Below are 14,222 nucleotides of genomic sequence, written 5' to 3' on the forward strand. Positions count from 1 at the left end.
ACATCAAGCAGAAGTACTCATCTGTGTCTTGAGCTGAACACCTCTCAGGGTTTCTTCACTCTCTAAAGAAGGGTGTTCCTCAGAATTGTGTCCTTAGCCATCTTCTTTCTGGATTTCTCTTTACACATATGTAGTAAGTTACAATTTCCAAATCATTTTCTCATACATTAACTCCCTCGATCTTTTTTAAAAGCCTCAATTGACCCTATAACATGCTCCAGATACTGCTCCATTTCTTAAAATCATAGTCTATACACTATCTCTGCTTCTCTACTTCTTTTTAACTCTTTAACTTACTGGGTTTTGCCCTCAACGGTCCACAAAACCATGATTGCTAAGATCATCAACAGCCTCTATGCTGCAAAATTCAGTGGACACTTCTCTATTCTCACTTATCTGACCTCTTAGGGATAGTCAACACCGTTGACTAACCCTCCTTCTTGAAACACTCCCACATGTCTGGCTGCTCCTAGTTTTCTTGCTGAGCCCTCTTCCTCTAGCTGACTTCCAAATGATGACTTTCCATGGGTCTTGGTTCTATGCTCTCTCATCCCAAGAAGAGCTCATCTATACCTGTCATTTTAAACATGATCTATTTGCTGAAGACATTTTGCATATAGAAAAAAAACAGGGCACAATCAAAGTTAAGGGAAAACTAAAGACAAAACTGAAGGCACAACAAATAACTGAGGGAAAGACAGATGAACAGAACGGGGACCCACAAAGAAGACTGAGAAGGACCAACTGAGAAAGTGAGAGGAAAGCCACAAGATTGTGGTGGCCTGGAAGCCAAAAGGAAAGCAAGTGTCAAGAAGGAACACATGTCAGCTCCTACCTGTGTTTACTGATGCACAGTAGGAAGACTATAAAGAGGCACTGAAATTTTATAAAGAAGGAAGTCATTGGTTAGTCCAACAGATATGCAGTAGAGTGGAACAATAACACAAAGAGAAACAGAGATGAGAAATTATATGGTCCCTGATACAGATGAAAGTGTAGCAGCTTCAGTACCTTAATAGCTTCAAGAAGAAAACTGAATTTGGCAACAATACAAAAAAAAAATCTAGTTTCTTAGTAGACTGTAAGTTCATTATGAACTAACATTAGGTAATTGCTTAAAATGCTTACATAATCCTAAATCACATTTTAAAATAGGGTGCTTTGATCTTTTTAAGTACTATTGCCATTATACCCTGTGTGCTGGTTAGAACATACGTGGAATATTGAGTTCAACTCTCAGTACAGCATTTCAAGACTGGATGGAAGGGCGACTTTATGGGTAAGGGACCTGGACATTCTATCGTTTGAAGAATAGCTAGATAAACTAGAAATATTTAAAAAAGAAGACTTAGAGGGAATATGACAATGGCCTTCAAGTTTACATGAAGTACAGTCACCCAGAACAGGGAGTGCACTGTTTGGAATATAATTAGGAACAATGGATGTATTTACAGGGAAGCAGTGTTTTGTTCAAGAAAATCAGCGCCCAATTAAAAAATACCTGTTAAATATCAGGTACATAGCAACAGAAACTTTCTTTTCAGATGCCAGTAATAGGAATTTCTTACTCTCTTCTAGACTGTTAAAAAGTCACCTATTATCAAGCCTCATGTGCCCCCACTGTAACTCTCATGCAATAGAATCTGTAATATCCTTTGAGTTTTAAAATTCCAGTTAACAGTGTAAAATTAGTTTCAGATGTATAATTCAGTGATTCAGCACGTCCATACAACAGCTGGTGCTCACAAGGGTACTCCTTAATCCCCATCACCTGAATCTGTAATGTCTTTTTGTTTTAATTAACACATACCATATTTGTTTCAGGGGTGCAGGTCTGCAATTCATCAGTCTTACATAGTTCATAGCACTCACCATAGCACGTGCCCTCCCCAATGTCCATAACCCAGCCACCCTATCCCTCCCCCCTGCCCCAACAACCTCAGTTTGTTTCATGAGATTAAGAGTCTCTTATGGTTTGTCTCCCTCTCTGGTTTCATCCTACTTCATTTTTTCCTCTCTTCCTCCACGATCTTCTGCCTTGTTTCTCAAATTCCACGTATCAGCAAGATCATATGATAATTTTTTTCTCATTTCGCTTGAAAATTGGGATAATGGAAAGAACTGTGAAAGAATACTACATTTAAAGTGAAAACCTGCCCCTGCTAATTACTAGCAGTATGTGAAAGTGTAATAAACCATAAAATGCTATATAAATATAATATGCAAGAAAAAAAGAGTGAAAAAGATAGGCCAGAGAAGAAAGAGAAGGAAAAAAATGATATATAAAGGAAAGACGTGTCTCAACACTGTCCCTCCATTCTCTTACTGATGCTTTGCTTGGTCCCAGAGCCGTTATCCCAGCTTTACTTCCTTCCTGCTAAGAATCCTGTATGAGTTTCCTGTGGCTGCCTTGACAAAGTATCAAAAGCCACAAAGGTTTAAAACAACAGAAATTTATTGTCTCCTACTTCTGGAGGCCAGAAGCCCAAAATCAAGATGTCGGCAGGGCCAGGCTCCCTCAGAAATCTATAGTGGACAATCCTTTCTTATCTCTCTCTAGCTTGGGGTAGTCTGCTGACGATCCTTGGCATTCCCTGGCTTTCAGCTGCAGCACTTCACAATCTCTGCCTCCACAGTCATATGGTATTCTTCATGCGTGTCCTGTTTTCATATAGAAATCTCTGGGTCTTGTCTTTTATTAGGACACCCACTCCACTATGACCGTCATTTTAACTTACATCTTAATTACACCTGCAAAGACCCTTATTTCCAAATAAAGTCAAATTCACAGGTACCATCTGTCAAGATTCAACGTATCTTTTCTGAGGACACAAAACATCTGAGAACCTCACTGTTCCTCCCAAATCATTCTTACTCTTCCCTCTCCATATATTCACACCACTCTCTCCTTACTCTCATTAGAAACCTGTCCATAGAGAGAAGGGCCACCTCCAATAACTTGGAGTTAGAAAGGCCTGTTTCTACTTCTACAAGAAGATTCTAAGGAAAGGACACTTTTGTTTCAGTTGCCAGGATTAAAAAAAAAAAAAAGATATGTCATGGGGGAATCCAACTGAGAATTCTAGATGTAGTTTTTTTACAGAAGAATTATTAAACTGTGAAGATTTTCAAGTCCATCAAATTGAAGATTAAGATGTTACCAATTGGCATAATAACTGAAATGCCCTGAACAGCATTATTTACAAAGAAAAAGGCATGAAGCTTCAAAAAAAATTTTAAAAAGGAATTTTTGAAATATATCCATTTGTAAGTAAGGGATTACCTGTGTTAAAAACAAATTGCTTGGGGCACCTGGGTGGCACAGTTGGTTAAGCAACCAACTCATGGTTTTGGCTCAGGTCATGGTATGTCAGGCTCCACACTCAGCACAGAGTCTGCTTAAGACTCTCTCTTCCTCTATCCTTCACACACACACACACACACACACACGCGCGCGCGCGCATGCCCGCGCATGCATACACAAACACCCACATACACACACTCTCTCTCTCTTTTTCTCAAATAAATAAATCTTAAAAAAAAACTGCTCCCCATTCCCCATGTCCCTCTCTAGAAAAAAATACATAAAAATAAAAATAAAGAACAAGTTACATATAACACAGCAACAATGAAAACACTGCTCCTCAGTGGAGGCATCTTCAAATAGACGATGAAGATAGTTTTAGGGAAGTGAGTAAAGAAAAGGGCCAAGTCAGTTTTTCTACATTCAAGTCTATGTGTTCTTAGGATTTTTTAAATTCTATATTCTTATTTTGATAACATTAAAAAATGTCTGTTAATATTCCAGATATACATGTATACCCTATAAATGATGACACACAATTCCATGCTGCATTTGCATTATAAAGGCCAAAAAGCTAAGAAATTCTCTAAAATGACAGTGCCGAATTTTTAATGTCTTAGAAGCATATCTGGCTGCTCTTAGGCTGGCACATCCTAAAATCATTATCACAATCATGACTCAAGCACTCTTGTATTCCTGTTGTGTTTTTTAATCAAAGACAAAATTTATCTTTTACTGTAACAATTTACAACGGGGGACGCCTGGGTGGCTAAGTTGGTTAAGCGGCTGCCTTCGGCTCAGGTCATGATCCCAGCGTCCTGGGATCGAGTCCCACATCGGGCTCCTTGCTTGGCAGGGAGTCTGCTTCTCCCTCTGCCTCTGCCTGCCACTCTGTCTGCCTGTGCTTGCTCTCGCTTCTCTCTCTATGACAAATAAATAAATAAAATCTTTAAAAAAAAAAAAACAATTTACAACGGAAAGATCTCTGCATAATAGAAATCTTTTATTTAAGAATTAAGATTTGACATTTAGAAAGTGACAGAGGGACAAAATAATAATTATCTCAGGCTAAGGAGAAAATAATATTTAAAGATGTGTCTGTATTACATGGAAACCAAATGACACTAAAACGTGTTGTATGAATAAAGGTTGTGCAACTGTCCAAACAGAAAAAAGGGGAAGAATTAACTTCTCACATAGCACATGGTAACAGTCAATACAAAATCAAAAGAATGCATTCTGTATCATTATTTATATTATTGCAAAGGAATGTATTGTGTTAATCCTTGCAACAGTTCATTAGCAGAATGTTTCAAAGGAAACATTAGATTGCTTCCACCCTCACATACTATGAAATTGGCCCATTAAGTTAAATGGGGAGGGGGCATGGAAAGTGCTCGGGAAAGAGATGGGAACACATTTTATGGAAGAGGTATGGAACAAGAGAAGGCACAGAAGTGAGAACAAACCAGGGAAGGTAAACTGGCCTGATGAGATGGAATGGTCCACATTTGGTGAATGAGAAGTTTTAGGAATAAGTACAATGACCTTGTATAAAGAAGGCCTGTGTAAATGAAACAATCAATGTATTGGATCAAATCATTTTTCTAATTCAGTTCAACACATATTTTTTGAGGATTTACTATATGACAGCCAAAGGAGTAAACACCGGAGATATGAAGCCCAGTAACAGAGGAAGCCATCGTACAATGGGAAAGACAGACATAAATAACTGCAATAAAGTGTAACTAGTGAATAATCTAAAAATGTACAAATTTATTCAGACTTATTAGAAGTTTGTGATTATTTCACTGGGTAAAGAAAAAATGCAGGTGTCAGCCTATTTATTGGGAATTTCCTCCACATACTGTTATAATTACTCCTCTGGAAGAGAGGGCAAAGTTCGTTTTATCCTCACCAGCTCACAGTGCCCAGCACAGTGCGTGGCATATAATTTTCCCTCAAATATTTGTTAAATAAATGAATGAATACTGATCATGTTTTGGTTTAAACAACAGTAACTTTATATTCAGTAAGACCTGGTAAGAAGGATATTTTTTAAAAAAGATTTTATTTATTTATTTGACAGAGAGAGATCACAAGCAGGCAGAGAGAGAGAGGAGGAAGCAGGCTCACTGCTGAGCAGAGAGCCCGATGCGGGACTAGATCCCAGGACCCTGAGATCATGACCTGAGCTGAAGGCAGCGGCTTAACCCACTGAGCCACCCAGGCGCCCAAGAAGGATATTTTGATTACTAAATTACCTCCTTAATTAAGATAAAACAGTTCAACTGCTTTAATCTATTGTAATCCCCAACTTTCTGTCAGGGTTTTAGGAGGAAATAATCCAATGACAGATAAACCACCAATTCTGATGTAATAACCTTGGAGGAGACAGAAGAATGAAGAACAAATACTGATATGGCAGAGGAAAAGAAGAGGTGTTTATGAAAAGCCTGAAGTCTGGTTACAGACTTGCTGTATTCTTGCTGGTGTTACAAATATTCTTTTATGGTGCTGTTCTGAGATCAAATTCAATCCCTCTGACTTTCTGGGGATAGGAGCCTACCCTGTCAAGTCAACCACCTGTTCTATTTTGCATTAACCATCACTACCACATCACATCATCCGGATTATTCCTGTTCGCCCACACACACACACACAAACATGTAAACTACTTAAGAGTAGAGATCTCTTACGACTTGTTTCTAGCTATATCCCTTAACCATAGAAGAGTCTCTAGGACATACTAGCTGTTCAATAAATACTTATTAAACATGTGTGTGAGTCTGCTCTCAGCCACAGCTATTCCAAGGCCTAACATGTCTCTCGGATCAAGGGTGGGACAATGGAGGTATAGGTAGTTGAGCGCAATTAATAAGAGAAAGAAAAAGACTTGACAACTGATCATTTGTGGGTGGATATGAGAGAGGGAGATCTAAGACATTTACGAAAGAGTCTAGTACATGGTCCGAGTTTGTTAAATATTGGCCAATTATTACAATAACACACAGGTCTGAAGCTGTGGAAATAGGTTTGGGTAGAGATACTGAGTCCTTATCCAAACCGAAGAAGAGGAATGAAACAATGCGTGGTGAAGGGCACGCGGAGGTGTACAAACACACGAAGGAGCTCAGAAGTAGGTGAACCCAAAAGTGACGTCATCAAAACAAGGGCGTAGAGATTAGTTTTTAGAAGACTCAGATCTAAAGACTGAATCTCAAGATTCAAATGCTCAAGAAAGGTCTTGCAGAATGCGAACTGAGGGAAAGTTAACATTTCTCCCTCCTGCAACAACTTAAGTGACGCATTCTAACACTCCTTAATTCGAGACGTTTTCAGCGGCACAAAACTGAACCTGCCCGACAATTCGAACCGTCGACACCAGAGAAGCCCAAGTCACCCTTGCACTGCCTCCTCACTCCACCCCACCACCTTCTCGTCCACACCTCTGCCCTCCCTCCGCCGTCATCTCCCCGCCTTCTGCCGAGCGCGCCCTGTACCATTTACCTGTCCGGGCACCCCCCTAAGAGCGCGTAGGCTCAAAATCGAGCGGCGTAAGCCAGGGGCGGACCACCGACTGCCCGCTCCCGGAGGAGGTTGGGACCGGACGCCACCGGCTTCCGCGTAAAGCGCCCCGCCCGCGCGCGGCCTCCTGGGAATGTGAGCGTTCCTCCAATGAAAATGGATTGTAGGGCGGGACCTGCTGCATTCCCAGCCCCGGCACTTCCCAGTAGCCGCACTGCATTCTGGGAGTGGTAGTTCCAACTGGCGTATCGCTCTGTCTGTCTCACAGTCAATAACTTGTGGTAAACATCATCAAGGAGTTCCTCCGGCAAAAGGAAGGATGCAGGGCCACAAAGAGTTCACCAGCATTGAGTTGGTGGGATAGATGAAGAGTGAAGCTTGCCCCGACATCTCTGTGCTTATTCTAAACAGGTAACGTCTCCTGTTATTGCACAAAGTAGAATTCGTGTCGCAGGAGCTCCCTACTTTCGCCACGAAATTTCCTAACCTCCTTAGACCCCTCAATAATCCTTTCTCCCATTCTTTTGCAATAATAATAATAATAATAATAACCGTTCCTCCTTCGCCTTCTCTCGTTTGATCTAAGCCCCCTCGCCCCTTCCCCTTTACATTCCTGTTCTCTCTTGCCAGCTGAGTCTAGCTCCACTGATGAACCCTTCCTTCTCATGACTTCTCAAATGGCTCCCTGCTTACTTGCTCTTTATTATCAGCATTTAAAGAATGGCAGAATTTCTCTCATCTAAAACATTTCGAAGTCACCTTTCTCAACTCCACACCCCCCAAAACCTGTCACCGCACAAACTTAACCTGTGGTCTTTTTCCCACCTCTCTTTTCCAGTCAAAATTCTCAACTGTGTTGCTAAAACAATAGACCCTTCTCAACAATTACCATACTTCATACTTGCAGGATTCTACATTGATTATTTTCCTCTTTAAATCCTCTTAGTATGGGCTGCTTTAACAAAATATCACAAACTGGATGGCTTAAACAACAGAAATTTATTTCTTACAGTTCTGGAGGCTGGGAAGTTTCAGACAAGAATACTGGTATGGTTAAGTTTTGGTGGGAACCTGCTTGCTGACTTACAGTCTGTTGTCTTTTTGCTGTATCTTTACATGAAGGCGAGACATCAGCTCTCACACATCTCTTACAAGGGCAGCAATCTCATTTATGAGGGCTCCATCCTCCTGGCCTAATTAACTCAGAAAGACACCACCTCCAGCTACCATCACATTGAGGAGCTAGACTCCAACATATAAATTGGGTAGAGGCACAAACATTCACTTCATAGCACTTTCTATTCTTTTATCTCTAAGATGATTCACATTCCTCATTCCCCTCCCACTTTTATGGCAGCTCCTCATTTTCTTTTGAAATGTTCATGACCCATAGTGCTCTGCTCTATGCTCACACGTTTCTTGGGTAATCTCCCCATCCCCACAGATTTGGTTATCATCTGTATGCTGAGGATTCCCACATATAGGAAGCCCAGAAAAAGACTCCTGTAACCCAGACTGAAATATTTAATGACAGCTGGGCATCTCTTTCAAGCACTTAAAACTTAATGTAGTCCTCAGATGACCTAGTACATTTCAACTCTACCCTCTCCTGTAACCTGTTTCTCCTTCTCCTCTAATCCCACCTCAGTGAATAGCACAACCGTGCAAAATCAGTTGCTCACACTAGAAAGTTGGCCATCATTTTGAGTGATTTCACTCCCTCAAAGTTCACATCCAAACAATCAGCAAGACATATTAATTCTATCTCCTAACTGCCTCACTTTTAAAGCTTCAGTTTTCTCATCTTTAAAATTAGTATAATAACAGCACCTGTCTTCAAGGGTTGTTGCAATGATTAATGAACACTAGTGTCAGGTAGAGAGTAAGCACTTGATGTCAGTAAGTATTTATCAAACAAGCACTGTGTTTGTCATTGGTTCTCCCTCATTTGGTCTTACAAAATGATAACTAATATTTACTTTTATTTAGTTTATAATCAGGGAGAAAGAAAAGGAAAAATGATAAATGGTGAGATAGTTTGTGCAAATTACCTCTACTCCATTCCTCTGTATTTTTCCAAGCATGTCAAAAAAAAAAGTACTGGTCATGAGGCACTATACACATGGTTCTAATAATATGTGCAGAATATACCATACCTTAGTTATTGTTATCAGCTCCGGGTGGGCTATAGACAAATTGAAGTACATTAAGAGAATCATAACTAAAATGATCAGGGCACCAGAAATCAGAAGGATTGTCTCTGTACCGATAGTGTCTCCTTCACAATCTCCCCACCCGCCCCTTCTTGTCACTTAAGATTATTCTATCTAAAACAAAATCTGATCACTTTGAAATCCTACTTAAAACCTTCATTGGAGGGGCGCCTGGGTGGCTCAGTGGGTTAAACCTCTGCCTTTGGCTCAGGTTATGATCTAAGGGTCCCAGGATTGAGCCCCGCATCAGGCTTTCTGCTCGGCAGGGAGCCTGCTTCCTCCTCTCTCTCTCCCTGCCTGCCTCTCCGCCTACTTGTGATCTCTCTCTGTCAAATAAATAAATAAGTCTTTCTTTTAAAAAAAAAAAAAACCTTCATTGGATCCCCATTATATAGAGGATAAGGTCTAAAATTCTTAACAGAGAATTCAAGGCCCTCCATTATCTGGCCTCTCTCTACCTCTCCTGCTTCATATTCTGTCTCTCTCACCAAAACATTCTGTGTTCAAGCCTGCTTCTCTATGGTGGCATTCACTATTCATGTATCCTTCCATTCCTTCCACTATATGTACTAAGTGCCTACTTTACTAAGTGCCTACTGTGAGCCAGGCCTATGATATATCCTGGAGATATAACAGTGAGAAAGACAGACAATGTCCTTGCCTACATGGAGCTAACACTTCAGTACCATGCTCGTTCATGTCTCAGTGCCTTTGTACATGCTGCCTCTCCTGTCTAAATCTTATTTATTTTTCAATACCTATCTCAAATATCACTTCTTCATTTTTCATTAAAGTATATACTTCTTCTTTTTTCACCTTTATCTGCCCACTGCAAAGGTTTACTTTTCATATTAGTATTAATTTTATTTAGTACCTATTCTTTGTGAGAGGGAATAGTGTCCTAGAAAGAGAACGAGTTTTGGAACCAGACAGTCCTGAGTTAAGAACTATGTGAACCCTAAATGTTGCCTCAATTTAGAGATTTTAGGGCTCTATCTAAAGTAATATAGCTTATCTAAAGGAATATATCTGTGCTCCAAAATTTGTATTTCTAGCGCAAGCCTTTACATTGGGAAATCAGGGAAGGTCTCTCTCAGGAGGTAACATTTAAGCTGAAACCTGAAAGTCAAGAAGGAATCAGCCACAAGAATGTAAGAGAGAACAGAAATAAAGCCAGAGTGACTGGAAGGTAGCAGAAGTGAAGAGTGGGAGGAGGAGAGATCACACCAGGTTTCTTTCTGGTCTTTAAATATTGTGAGCTCCTTCCCATTTTATGATCTTTGTACTAGATCTCTGTGCTTGGAGTTCTGTTATGTCTTATTTTATGGCCATAGGGTCTTGCAAGACTGTGGAAGTTGGAAGGAATTTGGATTTTATTCTTTTATAACAGAAAATCATTAGAGAGGTTAGAGCAGAGCAGCGATATGATCTTATATAAGTTTTTTTTTAATTAGCCTTATTTAGCATGCCAATACACCATTTATCCTGGTAATAAATTAATATCTACAGTTTTAAAAATATATTGGGTAGTTTCCAAGAAAAATGCTTCTGGATATATACACTAATGTGCATACAGAACTATTTAAATAGTGGCTTTGTAATTTTATAGTTTTCAAATTCAGATTCTGTTACTATTTCATCAAGTTATTGAAGAATGGAATCACTTCTTTATGATTGATGATTTTAGGTTGTTTGAGTGTATGGAGTAAAGGTTTCAACTTCTATTTCAGTTCCTGCAGCTACGAAGCCTGGAATTGTAGAACTAATGGTTTAGATAACCTAATCCAGTTTCCTAATTTTGTACATGAGATCTTCTGGTCTTGGCAAAGGTTACAAAGCTAAGAAACAATGGAGTCTGGATTACAAACCAGCTCTCATGTACTACTAGAGGCTCTAGAAATGTCTGTTGGGCTAGTGCTAACCCTATCTGGGAGACCCTGGTTTTACATTCCGCTTAATAGGATTGAACCCTGATGTGTTATTTTGTGGTTCACAGACAAATCCAGTGACTGTTGCTTTGACATCAAAATCATGTACATTGTTGCATTCCATCACTGATCCACAGGGCTGTTTATGCTTCTTTTCTCCTGGATATTTGGTCTTGGGCAAATTTCCTTTTTGTTTTGTGTTCAAAATGGTCCTACCTCAAGAGTGCCTGTTCTCCTTTGAAATTCCAATCAGCAGAGGGAGCTAACACATTATCAATATCTACAAAATCATTGACATTTGAGTATGGGAGAGTTCATTTTTTTCTTTGTGGATCATTTCAGTCAGAGTCATCACTTTTATCCTGCTCTGTTTCTCTGAGCCATCACTGGTTCCAACACCAGGTTAGGGTTAGTTAGTTAGTGCTGAGGTGTCTTTCCCACACAGCAATGAAGTTTCTCGCCATTTATTTACATCTGCATTAGAACAGACACTTTCAGCATCCAGCTTTTGATGAATTATTGTTTCTCAGTCTAATGGCTACACATAGCCATGGTAATAAGAGGGGGAAAAACCCTATAGACTGTTTTAATTTAAACCTCCTGTATCTATGTGCAGCTATCAGTAATAGAATGTTTTCTGGTAAGACATTTTTCTCTCTAATTGCCAAGAGCCATTTCCCAAACAACCTGCCAGATGTCAGTGGATTTTTGTTAACTTTATATACACATAGGAAATTTATATATACAAAGGGGGTTTTCAAAGTTCCATATAATCTAATTACAGATTCCATGAATCTAATTTCTTGCTTCTCCCAGCACTGTAACAAAGTAAAGCTGATAACCCATCTCTCTTTACATATCTTTTTTTTTCTCCAGGACAACATTCTTCTGTCACAGTGTGCCTCTAGTTTGGTTGCAGATTATAGAGGTTCATCAGAGATGCACCCCCATGAGTGCATCTACTCAGATTTGGCTTCTCATTTTCAAGACAATCTTCAGCAGTTACTTTAGATGCTTTACTTTTTAGGTGATGTGATATGATACTGTGAAAATGCTGGGAACATTGTTGTCAGCCATAAAGAGTTGACATCAACTTGCACCTAGAGAGCAATTTCGTTAGCCTTTTCTGAAAACCCCTGAGCATCCATACATAGAAATATCTGCCCTGGTCTGGCAAAATAACTTAAGCATTTTATTTACTAAGTTGGTATATATTCCTCCTCTTGTTCTGTTATCAATTTTACCTCCCTTGGCTGTTTGACTTTTATTTTTTCCCTTTTATTCATTTATGCTTTATTTAGTTATTTATGTTTCCAAGAAACATACAGAATACTCTAAGGAAATTCTAAACTTTGTAACCATTTCACTTTTTGACTTTTATCCATGAAATTTTAGTTCTGGAGAAATTTTCTTCACTAAATTCACCAAATTTTATATTTAATGGCATGACTAACTCCAAATGGTATGTAACAGAAAAGGCCTGCTTCACAGAACGTGAACATTCTAAAAAGAACCAAACCAAGGGCAAGCCTGAGGTTTGGTGCAGAACATGGAAGTGCAGCACTAACAAGACTCGTTTTCTTCAGTTTTAAAGTTTCTAAAGGAAAACTGATGTCAGATTACAAAAAGGGCTAATTTGAGTTATCTTATCTTTATAACCAAGTCAAAAATAAGGGATACTAATGACTCTGAGGTAGATATTGCTATCAGATAGTGAGTGATTAGGTTTAAGTTATAAAACTGATCAAATGGAGGGATATAAAGCACTGATTGGAAATTATCCTCCTTTAAAATTCAAGAATCCACAGTCTAATAGAGTAGCAAACCAAAAGCCCGGTGTCCCTAGGTAAGAGACCTGTAACTTGGCGTTTGGTTTTTTCCACCTTGACTCAATCCCAGTTTTTCAGGATTTTGACTCTTCAAGCTTTCAGCAATTAACTAATCATTCATTGGTGGAAGGGATTGGGATTACTTCTCTACATAAGCTGACCTTTTTCGTTTTATAATGAGAGAACATCCAAGACATATAGCTACATCTTCCTCATTCTCCAACTCTTACTTGGTGAGGATGAAGATGCCCATATAAATTATCTTCACATGTGCAGGGGTAAAAATACATCTCCAAGGCATGATCATATTGCAAGTGCATGATTTCCACCTTGGAACAGATCAAGTATGTTCTCATCTTTGACTTTTTGTACCAGCTGTTTACTCAGCACTGAAGGCTGAACCTCCAGATCTGTGCACATATCTTTCTTGTAATTTGGGTCCCAACTTTATATGGCCCCTCCTCAGATGGACTCTCCATGACCAATAAACATTTTTTTCTGTTTTGTCTTCTTTACAAAATATATGCTCAAAATAATTTTTCAATGTTTAACTTGTTTATTGTCTGCCCCCATTTAATTTTATTCAATAATAGAACATATGAATTCCATGCAGGAAGGAACTTTATTGTTCTTGTCCATCATTGTACCTCCTCAAGGTAGCATAGAGTTGATGCTCAATTACAGTTTGTTGAAAGAATGCATGCTAAGAAGAAGAGCTAACACTTCTCTGGTACCAAATAGTATTCTATGGTAAATATATATTACTGCATTTAATCATCTTAGTAATGCTGCAAACTAATTATTATTATTGTCAACCTCATTTTCCAGAAAAGGAAATGGAGGCTCCAAACAGCACACAAACTGAGTGGGGCCAAGGTTTGTCTATGGAGGTCTTGGTTTCCTGTCTGCCCCTCTTGCATAAATTTCAGAAGCCCTTTAAGAGGGAACGAAAGGGGGGAAGGGAGAGGGTGGTGGGGTTATGGACATTGGGGAAGGTATGTGCTATGAAGTGTATAAACCTGGCAATTCACAGACCTGTACTCCTGGGCTAATAATACAATACATGTTAATAAAAGATTTTTTTTTAAAAAGAGGGAACAAAAAGAGGGGTGAGCAGTTAGTGTTGATTACCTAAATCGAACAGTCCCTAGGTCTGTACACAATCTATTTGCTTCCCTAATCCTCCTCCATTTCTGCTCCTATCTCCTGGGCTTCAGTGCCTAAAAGAGATGGATAGATGGATAGATAGATAGATATACAGATAGATATAGATATAGATATAGATGATATAGATATAGATCCCTTGGTTTTCTTTGTGTTGCATATGTATTTACAGCTTTCAAATACTCTAAATAGAATTTTTTATTAACGTATAATGTATTATTAGCCCCGGGGTACAGGTCTGTGAATCGTCAGGCTT

The 14,222-nt window shown here is 39.2% G+C and overlaps 1 protein-coding gene across 1 annotated transcript in view; it reads right to left on the reverse strand.

The window, feature by feature from the left end:
* The window catches only part of VAMP7 (vesicle associated membrane protein 7), a 45,186-nt gene extending 38,242 nt beyond the window's left edge, over positions 1-6,944 (reverse strand). Inside the window, exon 1 of the mRNA XM_044235112.1 lies at positions 6,815-6,944. The gene's annotated coding sequence lies outside the window, so the exon portion shown is untranslated. The remainder of the gene's footprint in view (positions 1-6,814) is intronic.
* Between the last annotated feature and the right edge of the window lie 7,278 nt (positions 6,945-14,222).

The sequence above is a fragment of the Neovison vison genome, chromosome X, assembly GCF_020171115.1.
Source record: "Neovison vison isolate M4711 chromosome X, ASM_NN_V1, whole genome shotgun sequence".
NCBI lineage: Eukaryota > Metazoa > Chordata > Mammalia > Carnivora > Mustelidae > Neogale > Neogale vison.